We start from the raw sequence: 13,526 nt of genomic DNA on the forward strand, positions 1-13,526 counted from the left end.
TTTTTTCGTTTTTCTTCTTCGGTTATTGCTGAAAGGATCACCTTTTCAAAGGTTGTGACCTCTTTGGGGACTTTGGAGGATGACGGACAGAACCTTGATTTTTTCTTTAGACCCGTTGTTTCTATGGCGTCTCTCATAGGGTTTTCTGAAAAAAAGGTTTTCAACCGAATTTTCCGGCAGAATTCGATAAATTCCGTCTTGAGTTGGACGAAGTTGGTGACTTTAGTTGGAACAAAGGATAAACCTTTTTCAAGTACACTGGACTCTGCATCTGTTAGAATTTTGTCTGATAGATTGAAAATTGATGACATTTTTAGTTCTTGTAATTTTGACGCCTCGTTGACATTTCCCATGGCTGGTTTGTATATCTGGATCTCCCTCGAGGTTTCCGTTGGCCTCTTCCTAAAAAAGGCGGTTGCTGTTGGAAGTTTTGTTGGTAATTGCCTCTTCTATTGAAATCCGGACGGGTGTTGGGATTGTCTGAGTCACTTCCACTTGATGAGGATGTTGATTCTGAAAAGGTAATGAAGTTGTTTCTTGACCTGCCTTGATACTCTGGCAGGAATTTTCTTGATTCCGGTCTTGAGTAGAAATCTATCTGTAAATAAGGATAAGTTTTATCTAATGAAAAATTCTTTTTATCCTTTTCAAATTTGTTGCTTTTTTGATTGATTGAGTAGTCCTTGAATTCGGAGATTTCTTTTTCTACTTTCTCTAGGAGCGCTTTTGCGTCCGTGATCAGTTGATTTGATTTGATCTCACTTTCCAGAATAGCAATTTCCTCTAGTTGCTGTTTGTACAATCTTTGAGCTGTTTCAACTGTGAGGACCATTAGATCCCTACTACATTTGGTTTCTATTAAGCTGTATCCTTTTTTATAAATTGGGTCGTCTGTGAATATAACCGGTACATTACGGATCTGTAGGCCTCCTGGGATTGTACCGGCTCTCAAATGCTCTATTAGGAAATGGCCGTGTAGGTCCGTCCTAATTTGTTTTTTCTTTAATCTGATAAGTTTGTCAGATTCATTATTGACTTTGGCTGTAACGCTCAATGCTGCCGACGCGAAAAGAGGTGGGTCACTTAGTAATTTCAAAATGTGTTCTTCACTATAAGCAAAGGTGTCATGATCTGTCATAGTTTCGACGAACTAAACAACCATGCTTAGCGACAGCTTGGTAATTGGGCCATAAAAAAATCGCTGCTTAATCGGCAAAAAGTGCCCATAAAGCGGCGATCTGGCCCTTGCTAATATGCCCCCTGGTTATCATGTAAGATATATCTTTCTCCTGCACTTTGTGATGAATGGCAAAAGCCAACATGTACATTTTGGGCCCTTACACGAGATTATGGGGCGCTCTATTTGCCCTGGGCATGCATGTGTGATGAGCGGCTTTCTGCTTCTCAGAAATGCTTTTCTTTTCTTTCTTTTGTTCAGAAAGTGCCTTGCATCGTGCTCTTCATTTGGGGAACCAACATGCCACTGATACATGGACTGATATATACCATGCATTCTCTAAGTCACTTTCTCTACTCTCCTTAATTTATGAGACTTTGCTGCAAAATATAATCCTATAAGCCAACTACTTTGCTTCTATCTACTGCATCAGGGCAGAGGTTTTCTACCCTGTTTTGTATGTTGTACGGAGCACATTTCAAGGTTTGTTATTTGCAGAAATCTATGTCTTACACCCGTTCTGTCACCCATGCGATCTTCCTTTGGACCCCATAATCGTATTTCACATTTAATTTATTTTCTTTCTTTCTGCATTTCTATTTATCCTTCCTTCCTTCTTTCTTTCTTTCTTTCTTTCTTTCTTTCTTTCTTTCTTTCTTTCTTTCTTTCTTTCTTTCTTTCTTTCGTTCTTTCTTTCTTTCTTTCTTTCTTTCTTTCCCAGCTCCTACCCTTTCTTATTTCCTTTATATTGCATTCTTGTTTCCTTCCTTTCTTTTTATGTTTTTCCTTCTTTCATTCTTACATCCTTTTCTTTCCTTCCCTCATTCTTCCCTCCATTTATGCCTAGCTTGTTTCCTTCCTCTATGTGTTTCTCAAGCAGCAAAAGTTATAATGAATGCACTTTGAGGTTAAAAATGGGGGTTCAAGTTAAGGTCTTTCTGGGAACAGACAAAACTGCATCAATAGGCCAAAGAGTAACCTTGAGGATTCTAGCACACATTTATGACATTTCAGTGCAGGATCCCTGCATGGATGTGAACCTTAACATTTTAGAGTGAGCCTTTCATCCTTTTCAGGTCAATAATATGATAATCATTGATTTGAGCTATAATCCCATATGTTATTTACAACAGCATGAAACAGAGCAACGGGCTGCGTATACTTTTACATAAACTATAAGCTATTATTGAAATATGAACGACCAAAGCAGGAACATTATAAATTTTTTAAGTACAATGTGATGGTCATGCCCTCATAGCAATGGTCACATGCAATTTTTGGTTTACTTCTTGTACAGTATTATTAAACAAGCATTTGCAATGCAATAGGTCTGGCATTTGATAAAGTTAGAGCTGTTGGCATTGAAAATTAAATTATTTTTTATTTTTGTTTTTTATTTGCAGTTGAGCAATTATATTTGCATTGCACTATTGCCATTGGTATAAAAAAGCTAAAGTAACAAACATTGTCATTTTCAACGCCAACAGTTCTAACCTTAACAAATGCGAGACCTATTGCATTGCAAGTGTTTGTTCATGATTGTTATCTGATTCGAAGTCCAATTATAGGAACTACACACAGTAAACCAATTTAGGAGCTGCCATGGCACTTTATTGATTTTCAAAGTTTGTATTTCCCAATTGTGTTATGTCTTGTATTTGAATCTGCCCCATCGCAAAATATTCAAATCTTCTTTCAAAAGATGAAGAGTGTGAGAAATCATTTTTAAAAAACAATTAAAAAATGTAATTGAGATTTGCATTAGTTCTTTGTCAGTTTCTCTAATTCTTTCTGCAGCCTCTCTTTCAGAATATGTTTGCTCTTTTTAGGTCTCGTCTAGCGTTGCAGTGCATGCGCTGCTCGTTTTGCGAGTCATGCAGTATATACGATAGCGTGGAAGCTTCGTAGAAGCTCGGTCCATTCTCCGCCCATCTTTTTGACTGGCTTACATCCTAAATGCTGCCTTCCGATTGGCTTTACGCTAAAAAGTCTCTCCTCCTGATGGCCATGTTGTCATTTGTATCCTTCCCTGGCTATTGGCCCCTTTACTCCAACACTATTTTCTTCCCTGTGTCACCCCCGCCCCCTCCAGCAGTCCATGACTTCTCACCCCCAAACCCCTCCCACTCCTGTTCGTGCCTTTTTTCACACCCGCACTCCCGTTTCCAATGCAATAGATCTAGCGTAAAAACGAGTCTTATTGCATTGCAAATGCTTGTTTGTCATGGGATTTGCTAGGTGAATTCGCACTCTTTGTCGCAAGCGCTGCTGATGGCTATCTTACGCATGCACACTAAACACCTCTCCTCCCTCAGCCAGCCCGGCCCCCTTTCTATAATATTCTCCAGTCTTGTTCCCTACAGTACCAATTTAAATTGAAATATATGGCACGGCAGAGGTAAGCGCACACTTGCCATGACCTCACATCTTTATTTATAAACAGCACCGCTTTCACTTTAAGCGCAGCTCTAAATGTTTATAAACGGCGCTGCTTTCCTCTACAACCTACTACCGCGCATTTACAATTCCGATGTATTGCCTTTCTGAACGCACTCAGACAACAGCTGTTTCTTCTGCTGTCCTCCAAACACGCCCCCTCCCACTGTTCACTGTTAATGGGACTTGCTCTCCTGTCCCAGTCTCTCATCTCCGCACCCGTCCTCCATCCTCAACCACTTCCCTTGCTGCTACCTCCTTTAGCGCTGCTCACTTGTCACAGCAGCCAATCTCGTGAAACTTGTAACCTTTTAAAAAACAAGACGCTTATTAACCATTCAAATAAAGTTGAACATTTTAACCATACTTTCGGTTTATTTTCTTCGTCCAATTTTACAAATCTCTTCCGCCTCACAGCCAATGTTAGGGTCGGGACTTGTAGGGGCGTGTCGAAGTAGCCCTTCCCCACACAACACAATGCAGTTTTTCATGGCTCAGCACAATACCCGCTCTATAGACTTCGCACTTTCACTTCTACATCTCCACAACACACACTTCATGGACGCCAAGCTTCAATCTAAGTTCTTAAAATGCAATTATCTCAACGTCACCGCCTGAAGCCTGTCAATTACTCCCTATCCCCCACACAAGTTACACTTCTGGCTTAAGCACAGTGAATAGTGAACCAAGCTGCACACACACCTACACTAATGCCGGCAGCACACTTTTATTGCATGCCATGTCTCTGCCATCCCTTCAGCTCCATACTTAAAGGTACATCACTACAAAATGGGGCAGGCAGCCAAGCTCACAGCGGGGCCAGTGCCTAACCGCTTTTACAGCTCAACCCTGGGACATTCAGAGCAGGCGGTATGCAAGGCAAGGGGGCACCATTAACAAACCTGCTTCAAAGCAGCCAGCCCGGCTGACAACATCTCCAAAGTTCAATTTTCGTCCCCCCCCTTTTATATGTTTACCCAATCACAATGCCATGAATTAGCGACAAATGTATTCAGTTTCATTCAACAACAACAGAATAAAGAGTCTGTTTTGTATGTGGTAAAAATAAAAGCAGGCTTCAAAACTGTTGATAGTCTTGCTAAGTCACATGTACTGATTTTTACACAGTTGTAGTATAAAACATGCTTCGGTGACATGTATAGGGGCCTCCGAAGCTATTGTAAGAGTAACAACATTGCCATATGCAATGCCAATAGCTCTAAGTTTCACAAATGTGAGACCGATTGCATTGCAAATGCTTGTTCTAAAGCAGCATATCCTAAGGTACATATTTTAATTGTTTAACTTTTATCGGATGTGGCCCCAGGAGGAAATCATTTAAATCCATGTCTTCACTAAGCTTTGATGGGGCGTCCTTCACAGTATTTAAACTAGAATGAGACAACTATCTTTGTCAATACTGTGCATAGTTACAGTCTGGGAAGAACATATGGTATATTGAGGATCTGGTCTGTTTGCTAATGGACCAGCAGCTTTAGATAGAAATTGGTTCATAAACATATCAGTATCGATTGGCCTTAGTACTATTTCATGTGAGCTGAACACAGTTACATTATATGTTCTTTTTTGTATCATTTCATTCAACTTATTGTAAGTGATGTTTTTCTTCCATTTTCAGCCTGGAAAGTGTGTCAGATTAATCCTTGTAATTAATTACATCTTTAGGTATTTAAAGATGTAGCACTCATGAATGTTGTCTGCTGCACTTTTTTGTTGAGGAATATCCTACCCAAAACATGGTAGCAGTGGCCTTAACTTGCCAAAAATGAGTTCCCCCTGTATGTCTATCTTCTTTCCAATATACACAACCCTACTCGGCAAAAGAATTAATGAACTGTGTGGAATAAATAAACCTATGATTAGTGATCATGATCTTTTTCAGTTCCTCTGGCTTTTGAAAATAACAAAGGGCAAAGTGATAGGACCTATCATTACTAGGGGTGGACGGTAAACTATGGTCGCCGGCGTAGTGTTCAGAGTTTTACCATTCTGCGCTCCGCTAGGAGCACGGAGCTCAGCAAATACCCCGCCATCCGCCATGTGGCCTAGTTTACCGCACCAACCCTTCGTGATTTGTCACACATTCCTTCCAAAGGTTAATTTGGACTTTCACTGTAACCAAACAATCTCGTTACTGAACTTCTTCCTGACACTTTCTAATGCGTCAAAAAGATCACTTCATACTTAAACACAAAAAAGACCTATAATATTTCATAGAGAAAGTAAAAGCCTATCAATTATAGAGATGTTCACATTATGGCATGATGGCATGCCACATTTCACCTCATATCCGTTGTGCTGCTGACAGAATGCTTCCAAGGAAAATATATATAACAATTTAAAGCGGAGCATCTTACCCATCCGAAAGAAAGCAGCGATGACTGTACCATTTTATATAAGCGCCAAAGCAGGCATCTTCTTTCTATTCTATTTCTATTCATTAGAAAGACTTCTGTGATATGGATGCGCTCCCATCCAAGAACATCATTCCACACCATTCCAATCTTGCGCATATGGTGCCATGCACAGTTGTTGGTGATTTTGTTCTCAAGCTGGCCTGGTAACACTTCACTACATTACTTGGGTGGCACCAGCTATGACCTGAACCAAGCACAGCAGCCTTATATCTAGGGACATATGTGTATTTGCTCAAGAGCAGGCAAGGCATCAGGTTGGAGTCAGGATTCCAAACACAAACCCTTAATTAAAACACACACCTGTACAGCGCATCCATACCTTATGCTTTGTTATAGCGCATTCATACTGAATACTTTGTTACAGATGCTGTTTTCTTTGAACAGTGTACTAATTTCACCAAATACCGCAGGATCAATGCTGGAGTATTGCCGATTTATGGTTTTGTCACGCATAGACTGGGCCACTTCAAGAGTTAGAGAGCTGCACACTAACTATGCATGAGCTCTCAGATGACTGTATGTGTAAGTCTGCTTTCTACAGAATCACTGACCTGAAGGAGTTTCTTTTCATTGCATCTTTAATCTTTAGCTATCGTAATGCACTGGGAATACTGAAAACATATTGGTACAGTAGACGGGGAAGGTCCCTGTGTAGCTGTGGAACAGGGACCAAGTTCCAAGTATGACAGCGGTGTGTTGATCCTGAGCATGCATCAGATGCAGCTGATCCATTCCAGGTTTCATAGACTCAGGTGATACCAGCGCTAAAATGGCCAGCGGTGGGAGAAATCTTTTGAGAAGGATTTGTGCAAGACTAAATCCACTATTAGCCTTGGGTGAAAGTACCTGCTCTGTCCCTCTGACCTTGGCACCTACAGCTAAGAGCCAAGGGAAAATCAGGGGATGAAAGATGCAACGGCAGCCTGGAGGAGCTGTCAGACTGAACTGGGGCTGTCTGAGTCATTAATGAGGAGATGTCGAGAGAGATTTTTGAATTGCAGATAATATTTGTAGAAATGAGATGGCCATTAGTCCATGTGCTGTTGGTTTTTGTGTCTCCCTGGGACTTTCAGGTGCGCAGGACTCGCCTCACCTCTACCAAAAGTTGCTGTGTGCTGCGTGCCCACTCACATAAATGTCTTTCAGTTTCTCAATGCACTGGGAATGCCCACAGCTCTGACTTTAGTCAATCATTTGATGCAATTGTTTATTTTGAAAATTCAATGTTCTGCTTTTCTCGTTATGCCCTGGTTGTGTGCCGCTGCAATTGGCAACGTTCTTACTCTCTGTCTCTTTCTCTGGTAACGAGTGACTTATGAGCATGTCCATGTAGATCCCAACCGCATGGTGAGTTCTAATTAATTAAATACAGGCCACCTGATTACATTCACTGCAAAGTTCAAAGTATAGGATTCCCTACAGTACCACAGTGAAGATTTCAACCAGATGGTGGATTCTATACAGATATAACTGTGCCATTTTTGCTGTTTGACACTGTCATTGCTTTTTATAAGATTTGCCGTGTGGAAATTCATACCACAACTGGATTTGGCTGTCCACATCCGTGTTATCAGTCCTGAGGAAGACCCGCCGAGACGCTTGTTCAATAGCACCTACCTCTGGGTCGAAACGTCAACTCTCTTTAGTCAGCTCATGTCCATCAGTTTCCTCACCCCAAAGCCAGAAAAAAGAACTTTGCTACGGTTTTTGTGAAAACATGGGATATAAATTGTGAAAGGATAGACGCATATTGATACATATGATACATATTTGTTATTTGTATGTTTTTGTATATATTTCACTCACAATACCTTGTCACTTCATTTCACTTGACTTACAAAAGTCACTTTGTTCATCTGTTGATGAAACTGTTTATGTGACAGCCATATATAAAAAAAAGAGTAAATACTACTTTTGAACTATTGAATAGGTATTTTTGGTGTGTTTCCTACGGCATATCAATTATTGAACACTAAGCAATTGGTTTAGCTGACAGAACTGAATGAAGATTATTATATGAGCATGTACAGCAGACTCCTGGAACTCCACGGAATGTCACTTAGCTTTTAGATGACTCAGCGGAATCCCGTGGAGTAGAAGTCCGCATAGTTTCACCTACCACTAGTCATAACTATTGAAATGAGGAAAACTTTTCTGGAAACATCTACTACTAATTTTGAGTGGGACACAACAATACGCCCACTGAGCACAATTATACTTTTCTCTAGAGCTGTTTCATGGATGAATGTAATAGTGTCCATTATGATGAAAACAAAACAGCTGCAGCTGATTTTCTTCATTTCAAAAAGCTCTTTACTGTCCCATGAGGCATTGGAACTTAAATTGATCACCAGCTGTTTAACAGCATTTATGTCCGATGAATTTGCAACAAATGGCCAGGAATTAAAATGTTATCCAGCGATATTTTTAAAACAAAAGAATTTGAATCATTTTTTTAGCACCCATATTCTGAAAAAGAATTTATTCTCAAACACCATCCAGCAGTTGACACGCAGTGGTGGTTACACAATGAAAATCTTGTGAAAATCATTGAGAAATAATGTGGCTGCAATTCCTGAAACCAGGAAAGTTAACTGTTTTATTCGGAAGGTAGTTCTCATGTACTAAAAGCAGAATTATAATCAACATTAGAATACAAAGACCTGCAGTAGCATTTCTGATGTTGTGGACCTATCAGCAAGCAGTAATCCATCTGTAGCACCGGCTGACTGGAGGAGGGATGATTATTTCTCTTCTATCAAAACCTGAATCAGATGCATTTTCATATAGCAGTATTTCTTGCGGCGGTATCATTTTTATTTATGTGGCTTCTGTTGGTGGTTCATGATAAACCACATCTACAGAGGTTGCAATTGTTGATAAGGCAGCATCTGGGTTGCTTCTTGAAACTGCCACTTGGTGTAATGCTGGCAATACAGCAATCTCATCAATCTCCAGATTCTATGTGCCTGGACTGTTCTTGTGGCAGTTCCTCCAGAGTAGGAAGATGTGTTGATCTATTCCAAGGCATCTTGGTGTTGATGGGAGTCCGCTGAACATAATCGTCTACATAGTGGTTCTTACTGTGATAAAACAACACCTTCCTCTTCTTCTTTGTACCACGAAAATGCAGTAAGTTTACTGTTCATGTGCCTTTTAACCACAAAGTGGAACAGGTGGTCTGTACAATGGTCTAAAGACTTGCTTGCAGGGACTTTTCCCTGAACTTGCTCTTCCACCTTGGGGAACCCCCTGCAGCAGCTTTAGTAGCTTTATCTTTGTTTGTGGCAGAGGAGGAATTTTTCACATTGATTAATTTAGTTCTGGTTTCTTGAATAGTCTGCAATAAATGTAATCAGAAGGCAGGATCAGGCATTTTCAACTTTGCCACTTGCCCAGGGACATTAGGATCAGGCACATACATTAGTACTTCAAAGAGGAATTGTTTTGGGGTGTGATCCCTAAAACTCCTCTAGGTAAAATATTTTGTGCTCTCTGAACCCCATAAAGGACGTGTAACCAAGTCAATTCTGTCTCTATTACCCTAGCAGTCAAAGCTTGGTTAAGTGTACTCTTAGCTAGTTCTACTGTGCTCAAATATAGCAGTTGCAGCACAGATACAATATCTATGAACATCACAGCAGCAAAGACAGGACTGTTCTTTGAATGAAAGATACAAACTCTACATTGCTAATAAACACTGAAAATCGTTTACGTCCACTTGAGCAGTGGCAGTTTTTGTGGTCAAATCCAAAGGAATCTAGAGCATGAATCAACTGCAACCAATAAATATTTGTTTTGATTCATACTGTGGAGTGGACCGATATGGTCAAGAAAAATTACCCCAGGAGGAGAAAGTAAGGGGAATCTATGTTGGTCTTACAACAGTTGAACATTTTAATTGTTGTCAAATGTTGCATTGCTACACATATTTGCTTTTAAGCTCTGGTAAATACAGCCACCAATATCATTGCTGTAGTATTGTTATAGTAGCACTGTTGCCAGCATGAGCTGAAGCTAATCGCTTGTGAGCTGTCCTAACTAGATCTACTCTAGCTCGCTCATGAGGAATATTAGAAATTGGGTTCTGGTTGGCAGAGGTATGTACCCTGTCCAAGCAGGAAACCACAATCCTAGTCAGAGTAAGTCAAAAACACATGCCAAATTAACCTGTGCTCACCCCATACTAGCTTGGCACAGAGCAATCAGGCCTAACTTAAGAGGCAATGTGTAAAGTATTGGTGCAACACTTCAAACAGTAAAACAGTGAAAACACCACACAAAAAGATAATACTAATTTAATAAACAAAACAAGACCAAAACTAAAAAAGTCCAATAAGTAGAACTGAAGTTATGAATTCATAAAGAATACTCTAAAATGTAGTGTTTAAAAGCATAAAGAGCCAACCAGGGCTATCTGGTTGTTCTAGACTGGGCTACATCCAATATTTCAGGCTGACAGCAATGGAGTGCAGATTGGATGTAGGGACAGGCTTGGCTCGCTGAAAAGTACCTTGGTTGTGTCATCGTCGAAGACGAGGAGCGGAGTGTAGGTCAAGTGTTGCGTCAATGACATTTGACACAGGAAATGTGATGCACCAATTCCGAGCCTCGTAAAGGCGATGATGCATCTGCAGTGGTATGATGTGACAAACAGCTGAGATGCTTCAGTGTTGATCCTCGCAATGGCTGCGATGCGTTGGTGCTGAACCTCGTTATAGCGACAATGGGTCCACAGTGCACAAGACGCGCCAGTTCAGGGCCTTGCACCAATGTAGAGGTGTGGATTCTGCTGAAGCAGCACTTACACTCATTTCAAAGGTCTCAAGACTGTGTTGGCACCACTTGGCAGGGCAGACTCACAAATATCAGAGTCCTGGTACTGAGGCAGGTGAATTGGAAGCCTTTTAAGTGCCTGAGACTTCAACCTGGAGGCAAGCCAGCAAGCCCTTGTAGTCACTCTGGGCTCATTTGATGTAGGTCCAGTCCTTCTCAGTCAGGTCAGAGGTGCAGCAGGCCAGCACAGCAAGAGAGCAGTTCTTTAGCGCAGGGGTCCAGCAGAGTGGCAGTCATTCAGAAGCACAGCAGTCCTGCTTCCTGGCAGTCTTCACAGGTCTAAAAGTTTACTGAATGTTAGGGTCAGAATTCCACTTCATATACCCAGTGGTGTCTTTGAAGTGGGGGAGACTTCAAAGAAGAGCTTTGAAAAGCACAGCAGTCCTGCCTTCCTGCCCTGATGCCAGACTCACTACAGGGGGGGTATGTAGCCATTGTATTTAGGACAGGGCACAGACTATTCAGGTGTAAGTGTAAGGCTGTTCCCAGCTCCTCCCTCCCATCCTTCTGGATGGTCCACTAAGTCACACCTAAGCTCCTATTGTGTGTGGCTGTCTAGAGGGAAATAAAAAAGCCCATCTATCACCCACCTCAGACATGCATTGGAGATAGGCCTCTGGCACACATCCATCTTTCTAAAAGTGTCATTTTTAACATTGTAATGATAAATTTGACTTTCTAGCAAAGAGGACTTTTCATTTCAATTCCAAAGGTGCTAATCATTACAGCTCTATCTCCTTCCAATTGGGAATTACAGCTTATTATGTGTAATAAGGAATCCCCAATGTTAACCTATGAGAGGGCTAGGCCCCATAGTAATGAAAAACTAATTTGGGAAGTTTTCACTACCAAAACATGTAAAAGTTAAAAGTGCACATCCTGCCTTTTAATTACACAGCTTCCTGCACTATGGGTTACCAGGGGCCTACCTTAGGGGTGATATATATGTAATAAAAGGAGATTTTTGAGGGTTGTAAATGCCAAGTTGACATGGCAGTGCAAACTGCACACACAGGTTCTGCAGTGGCAGGCCTGAGATATGTTGTAAAGGGCTACTTAAGTAGGTGGCACAATCGGTGCTGCAGGCCTACTACTAGCATTTAATTTACTGGCCCTGGGCACAGGTAGTGTACTTTACTAGGGGCCTATAGGTAAAATAAATATGCCAATTGTGCATAATCCAATCAAACCATGTTTAAGGGAGAGAGCACAAGCACTTTAGCACTGGTAAGCAGTGGTAAAGTGCACAGAGTTCTAAGGCTAACAAAAATGAGATGAGCTTAATTGTAGGCATGTAGACAAAAAGTCTGGGGGAAGACCACCCTAAGATTGACAGGTCTAACAAGAAGTATGACTATCCCTTCTAGGTTTAAAAACCACAGGAATATTATCTTTAGTGGGAGTGCAAGAGTAGTTAGAATGGAAACCGTCAGGGAACCTTTTCCTATCAATGGTACTTGAATTGCCACGATATGTCTGAATCAGACTTAGATAATGATTCAGTTACAGCAACTACCACAAAAGATTTCACAGCTGTCTTTGCACCAAAATCTGTTACAGTTCCCTTTAGAGTGAATTCCTTCACTTTTATAGGCCATGGTTTGCTGTACATGGTTTATCGTTCAATTCTTTTTATTGCTGTTATTCAATCAAAAACAAAAACTAACGCTAACAAGTGACCTGGCACAGTTCAGGGCTACACAGAGCCCGGCAATGAATGCATGCAAGCCGGCATCTTATGGGCAAACAAAACTCCCAATCCACCCACCCCCACCCACCCTCCATTCAACTCTGCTCTAGCTTGGGAAAATTTGTTAGTGTCGCTGTAGACCATTACTACTTTGGGGATGTTGGCGCCCTCGCCTTCTGTAGATGGATGAGGTGCAAGTATCTGGGGCGCGTAAGTTCACGGAACTCTTGCATCAATAGGGTCAGGAAGGGAAGCCGTAACTCACCAAAGTCGGCCCCTTTTCCAGCATGAACTTTGTCTCCCCCACTCCTGGCTCAAATTCCGGATTATCGAATAATGGGGTCATAGGCGATGGAAACGTCGTAAGATTGTGTTTAATGTTGGCCTGATCCCATGTCGTCATTGTTGTCTGTGTGATGTCGGACAAATAAAGGCTCTGTGTCTATGTGTCTTCTGTAAAAAGGGAATTTTCATCAGTGACATACCCGCTACAGCCCTGTCCTGGAAAAACCAGTGCTTTTCTGATTCTGTACGGTTCCATTCCACTAAATGCCTTAGCTGCACTGCTTGATAATACAGCTGGAGGTCGGGGATTCCAAGCCCACCTTCGCCAGCTGAGGTTCTTTTTCATCCTAGGTTTGCGCCCCTGCCATATGAATTGCATGATCTCCGCTTGTAGTTTGTGAATCATGCCTGTTGGCGGACGTGGTGGGAGTGTTGGAAACAAGTATAGAATTTTGGGGAGAATCATAATCTTAATAGCCGCTACTCTACCCAGCCAAGAGATCGCGTGGTGTTTCCATCTGTGTATATCAGCACAAACTTGTCTGAGTAAATTATTGTAGTCGGTGGTGGCAGCGTCGTGTGTGGATGCTGCTATTTGAAATCCCAGGTAAGGAACTGTGTTGTGTGACCATTGGAACAGATGTTGTTTCTTGAGGTGTTCTAC

This window comes from Triturus cristatus, chromosome 6 (genome assembly GCF_964204655.1).
Source record: "Triturus cristatus chromosome 6, aTriCri1.1, whole genome shotgun sequence".
NCBI lineage: Eukaryota > Metazoa > Chordata > Amphibia > Caudata > Salamandridae > Triturus > Triturus cristatus.